Below are 6208 nucleotides of genomic sequence, written 5' to 3' on the forward strand. Positions count from 1 at the left end.
AATTTCCCCATCAGTCTTTATGTTTATGTTACTCATATAACACACAACAGGGCCCACCTTCATCCAGACTGATGCAAATGTATCAACTTTTCATTAAAGCCAATCCAGACATAGTACAGTCAAAGATAGACTGCCTATATGTTATGTATGTCTACTGTATTACTATTTGTGGAATGGTAAAATTCAGAAGCTAAGCAGAATTTCAGGTAGCTCCAAGGATTGTCAAGAATCATTGAATCTTTAAATGATGGAATAGTTTGAATGATGATCATGTGCAAAGGAAACTTTGCAGGTGACCACTTAGAACAGAAGAATAGTTAGACAAAGTTTTATATGTAGCCACTTTTGATGAAGACCTTAAAGAATTCAGCAGTTCCTGTAATGTACATTTCTAACCATAGTGATAGCATAAAGAGGATGCCTGATATTTATGGAGACTGTTACAGATTTATGAGATAATTATCTGCTTTCCTCATTTGACTCTGTATGAGGCCATTGTAAGAATTATGATTCTAGGGAACCACTTGCTCTGTTTCAGTGGTATAATTGAATGGGTATAAGTAGATTCAAAATTTTGTATAATGTTTTAAATAGATTTTTGTCTCATTTCACATATATACAATGGAATATTACTCAGCCATAAAAAGAAACAAAATTGAGATATTTGTAGTGAGGTGGATGGGCCTAGAGTCTGTCATACAGAGTGAAGTAAGTCAGAAAGAGAAAGACAAATACTGTATGCTAACACATATATATGGAATCTAAGAAAAGAAAATGTCATGAAGAACCTAGGGGTAAGACAGAAATAAAGGCACAGACCTACTAGAGAATGGACTTGAGGATATGGGGAGGGGGAAGGGTAAGCTGTGACACAGAGAGTGGCATGGACATATATACACTACCAAACGTAAAATAGATAGCTAGTGGGAAGCAGCCGCATAGCACAGGGAGATCAGCTCTGTGCTTTGTGACCACCTAGAGGGGTGGGATAGGGAGGGTGGGAGGGAGGGAGATGCAAGAGGGAAGAGATATGGGAACATATGTATATGTATAACTGATTCACTTTGTTATAAAGCAGAAACTAACACACCATTGTAAAGCAATTATACTCCAATAAAGATGTTAAAAAAAAAACAAAACAAAAATAAAGCAGACTAACACACCATTGTAAAGCAATTATACTCCAATAAAGATGTTAAAAAAAATTAAAATGTATTGGATTTAGCAGTAATATATCAATACAGCAAATGTTAAAAGCTGATAATTGTATTTAGGAAACTAAATGAAAAGATGGAGAATTTTAGAAGTAAAAAAAGAAGCAAATAAAAATTGTAGAAATTAAAAGTGCTGTCACCAAAAGTAATAACAATGCATGAACAACAGAAGATTATAAAAGGTGAAAAAAATTAATGAAATGGAAAATAAATCAAAAGAATGTACTCAGACTGAAGCTTGGAGAGGCAAAGACAGAATATACAGAGGCAGATGAGAAACAAAGAAAAGTTCTAACACAGATGTATTTGGAGTTCCACAAGGAATGAAGACAGAAAGAATGTGGCAGATGCAAAAGTTGAGGAGATAATGGTTAAGAATGTTTCCGAACTGATGAAAAACATTGAACCAGAGATTAACAAATGCTACAATCTTAAGCAAGACAAATACAAGGAAAACTTCATTTGGTCATATCATAGTAAAACTGATGAAAACCTAAAAAGAAAGATTTGAAATTGGCCAGATAAAAAAGGCAAGTTACTTTTAAAGAAGCAAGAAGAAACCTGGAGGGTAACTCTTCAATAGAAAAAAAGAGAAGCCAGGAGACAATGGAATGGTATTTTTAAGTGCTAAAGAAATAACAGTAAAAGGATGGAATATATATCCCATATGAAAACTAACAGAAACAAAGTTAATGTATGCGTACCAAGAGTATGAGGGACATAGAAAGGCTGAGGAATTACTTCAGACTGAGGGATACTGATGAGCATAATGTAATGCAGCATTTATTCCTGGATAGGATCCTGAATGAGATAGGAAAAATATGTAGTTGGGACAGTTGGCAAATCTGAATAGGGTCTATGGATTTAATGATAGTGTTTATCAGTGTTGATTTTCAGATTGGTATGGTTGTATGATCACGATTTATGAGAGAATCTCTGGGAGAGTAACCATAGAGTTTTTAAGGAGAAGGGGGAATCATTTCAGAAGAAGTATGTGTATATGGAAAGAGAGAGAGAGAGAAGTAACATTTAACAATTGAGGAATTTGGGTGAGGGGGATAAGGAAATTCTTTGTACTGTTTTTGCAGCTTTTCTTTAAATTTGAAGCTTACAAAATAATAATTAAAAATATATATGTATCAGGTATCCTTATGAGAGTGAACAACAAAGCCAAGATATGGGAGAAGATGTAAGCAAAAAAACATCTGAACCTGCAATATACAATAACGTATCCACTACCCATATGTAGCTATTGAGCACTTGAAATGTGGTTAGTCCAAATTGGGATGTATATAAGTGAAAAATGCACACTAGATTTTAAAAACTTAGAATGAAAACAAAGTGTACAAATTATGTCTTTAATAGTTTGTATTGGTAACATGTTGAACCGATAATATTTATATATAATTGGTTAAATAAAACATATAGTAAAATTAACTTCATATGCTACTTTTTACTCTTTTTAATGTAGCTATTGGAAAGTTTAAAATTAAGCACATTTGTTCAAATTGTATTTCCATTGGATAGTGCTGATCTAGAAGATATAAAGCTCTCTTACAGATCAATAAGGAAAAACAACCTAATTTTAAAAATTGGTAAAAGACTTGAATGCTCACCACAAAAAAAAGAACATCCAAATGACCAGTAAACATATAAATAGTGCTCAACGTCAGTAGTCAAAAGGAAATGCAAATTAAAATCATAATGACATACCCACCTGATGGCTAAAACTATAAAGATGGAGAATAGTGCTAATGATGTGAAATAATTGGAAAGCTTTACTACACTTTTAGTATAAGGGTAAATTGATACATTCACTTTGGAGAACTGATAGTATTTACTGAAGCTGGACATAGACATATCTGTGACCTAATAATTTCTACTCCTTGATATCTACTTAGCAGAAATGCATACAGTTGTGTTCCAAAAACATGTATTGATTCAAGAACATTGAAAGCAATGTTACCCATAATAGTCCCCAAACTGGAACAAGTGAACGTCCATTAGCATTAAAATGGGACCTTCAAGATGGCGGAGGAGTAAGACATGGAGATCACCTTCCTCCCCAAAAATACATCAGAAATACATCGACATGTGGAACAACTCCTACAGAACACCTACTGAACGCTAGCAGACCTCAGACTTCCCAAAAGGCAAGAAACTCCCCACGTACCTGGGTAGGGAAAAGAAAAAAGAAAAACCAGAGACAAAAGAATAGGGACAGGACCTGCACCTCTGGGAGGGAGCTGTGAAGGAGGAAATGTTTCCACACACTAGGAAGCCTCTTCACTGGCAGAGCCAGGGGTGGGTGGGGAGCTTCGGAGCCATGGAGGAGAGCACAGCAACAGGGGTGCAGAGGGCAAAGTGGAGAGATTTCCGCACAGAGGATCAGTGCTGAACAGCACTCACCAGCCTGAGAGGCTTGTATGCTCACCTGCTGGGGCGGATGGGGGCTGGGAGCTGAGGCTCAGGCTTCGGAGGTCAGATCTCAGGGAGACGACTGGGGTTGGCTGTGTCAACACAGACTGAAGGGGACTAGTGCACCACTGCTAGCCGGGAGGGAGTCGGGAAAAAGTAACGACCTGCCTAAGAGGCAAGAGACCATTGTTTCCGGGTGCACGAGGAGAGGGGATTCAGAGCACTGCCTAAATGAGCTCCAGAGATGGGCACAAGCCATGGCTATCAGCGCAGACACCGGAGAAGGGCATGAAACACTAAGGCTGCCGCTGCAGCCACCAAGAAGCCTATGTGCAAACACAGGTCACTATCCACACCTCCCCTCCTGAGAGCCTGTGCAGCCTGCCACTGCCAGGGTCCCATGGTCCAGGAACAACTTCCCTGGGAGAACACATGGCAAGCCTCAGACTGTTACAATGTCATGCCAGCCTCTGCCACTGCAGGCTTGCCCTGCATTCCGTACCCCTCCCTCCCTGCTGCCTGAGTGAGCCAGAGCCCCCTAATCAGCCACTACTTTAACCCCGTCCTGTCTGGGCAGGGAAAAGACGCCCTCAGGCAACCTACACACATAGGGCCAAATCCAAAGCTGAACCCCAGGAGCTGTGCAAACAAAGAACAGAAAGGGTAATTTCTCCCAGCAGCCACAGGAGCAGCAATTTAAATCTCCAGAGTCAACTTGATGTACTCTGCATCTGTGGAAAACCTGAATAGAAAATGAATCATCCCAATATCGAGGTGGTGGACTTTGGCAGCAACTGTAGACTGGGGGTTTGCTTTCTGCATCTAATTTGTTTCTGGTTTGATTTTTATCTTAGTTTATTATTTAGAGGTTATTATCACCGGTAGAATAGTTTATTGATTTGGTTGCTCTCTTCCTTTTTCTTTATATATATAAATATATATATATATATTTCCTCTTTCTCTTTTTGTGAGTGTGTATGTGCATGCTTCCTTGTGTGATGTTGTCCATATAGCTTTCCTTTTACCATTTGTCCTAGGGTTCTATCTGTCCTTTTTTTTTTGTATACTTTTTAGCACTTGCTATTGGTAGATTTGTTTTTTTTTTTTTTTTTTTTTTTTTTTTTTTTTTTTTTTTTTTTTTTTTTTTTTTTTTTTTTATTTTTTTTTTTTTTTTTTTTTTTGTCATATCTGAGGATAAAACCAATGGTAGTATTTACTGATAAAAAACATTTACCTATAAGTGGTCCTATGCAGTTCAAACCCATATTGTTCAAGAGTCCACTGTATTTACAACGTATTTGATGAGTATAGGGTAGGATGTATGCAGGCTATATGCAAATATTACACTGTATATGAGGGACTTGAGCATCTGTGGATTTGGGTATCCATCTGAGGGAGTCCTAGAATCAATCCCTGTGAGGATACGGAGGGCCCACTGTAATTGATTTTTAATTTTACACCATTTTGGCTTACAAAGATTTCCATAGGAACACTCTCCTTTCACACAGCAGGGGAATCCTGTACTCTGGCTGGATTGAGGGGGAAAAATAGGCCTTTTTGGCAATGTTCCACACAGCTGGGGAAGCCCCTGTTCACTCATACACTCCTACTTTCCCCTGTGGGAGAAATCACAGGCCAAAATGGTCTTCCCTGACCCTGAGCTGTGTGCCTTGGGGCAAGGGGGAAGTGAATAAAGTCAAATTGTTTCTCTTACCTTCTCCAATGCATCCCAAATCAGGTTTTTGGCTTCAGTGGTGTGTTGGAACTTCTCCGCTGGAAAACTGGATTCCATAAAGGCTCTCTCATTTGTGGATGATTATCTAAGTCAGTGACCTCCAGGGGCTCCAGGACCTCAGTCGAGAGGGACTGGGGCCTGTCCGTGGGCCACTGCAGGATCCATAGTCTGGCCTAGGTCTGAATGTCCGGTCACCTGACTCACAGGTGGGCCAGTTTTTCCGGGTTCCTTGGTGTGTGGTTCTGGATCCCACAGCTCCCACAAAGGCACTTTTGTCTTGGATGGATGCCAAACTGTTGTTGTTGAGGGGTGGCCAGGGCTAGGACAACTTATTCAGCCATGGTGCTGACATCACTCCCAGTGATTGCATTTTCACGTGGTTCTTCATGATCTCAGAAAATAGAGCCCCACTTGATCTTAATAGTGCAGGAACCTCTGTATGACACAGAGAAAAGGTTTATGAATATTTTTTGAAAGAAAGGATACACAAAGATACAAAAGCTAGGAGTACCACAGTGAAATAGGAAACCAGCTCAACTGCAAGTCCTGTGATTTGTGCCCTGATTTAAACTACTTAGTGATTTATCCTATGGGGCCTTTGGAAAGTTACTTCCTTTGTCTAGAAACTTAGTTTGCATCACTGAAAAACAAATAGGTTCTTAGAACTAACCACTCAGGTACTTTTCAGGGTGGGTATTTTACTCTCAAATCTTAGAATGACTAGTTTAACTATGAAGGTATGTTCTTTCCTTTTAAAAGTGATAATCTTGAGATATAACTTGATATTGAACAAAGCATTTCTTGGCAACTTGCCTAATAACATTGACGGCAATTAAAACTA

This window comes from Lipotes vexillifer, unplaced genomic scaffold (genome assembly GCF_000442215.2).
Source record: "Lipotes vexillifer unplaced genomic scaffold, Lipotes_vexillifer_v1.1 scaffold393, whole genome shotgun sequence".
Lineage (NCBI taxonomy): Eukaryota > Metazoa > Chordata > Mammalia > Artiodactyla > Lipotidae > Lipotes > Lipotes vexillifer.